Raw genomic sequence first — 510 nt, forward strand, 5'->3', positions numbered from 1 at the left:
CTAAGAGTGGTGAGTGCATCCCTCTCCTCTTTACTGATGTTGGAAGGTGGTGGTTTGGCATTGCTGAGGCAGGCTGAAACTTTGGAGGGCTGTGATCAGTCTTACATCGGGGAAACTAAACAGCCACTGGCAAAAAGGATGGCCCAGCACAGAAGATCAACATCATCAGGCCAGGACAGAGAGGAGAGGGATGCACTCACCACTCTTAGCAAGGACAAAAACATCATCATTCTCCCAGCAGACAAAGGAAGGTGCACAGTGATTTTGAACCAGAAAGACTATCATGAGAAAGTTATGACACTCCTTAGTGACTTAACAGTCTGGGTGAATCATCTCAACACAACCTTGAACCAGGCTGTCCTGAAAAATCAGCTACAGGAAATACCTGTCTCAGGATTAGTTTTAGACACCTTAGAGGAGAAAGGCTGCAGTGAGGGCGTGGCACATGTCCTGTGCCTACCTCACTTGGGAAAGCATAACACCTGTCACTCAACTCGTGTGGTATATGTT

The sequence above is a fragment of the Nematolebias whitei genome, chromosome 20 (genome assembly GCF_014905685.2).
Source record: "Nematolebias whitei isolate Nwh7 chromosome 20, NemWhi1, whole genome shotgun sequence".
Taxonomy (NCBI): Eukaryota; Metazoa; Chordata; class Actinopteri; order Cyprinodontiformes; family Rivulidae; genus Nematolebias; species Nematolebias whitei.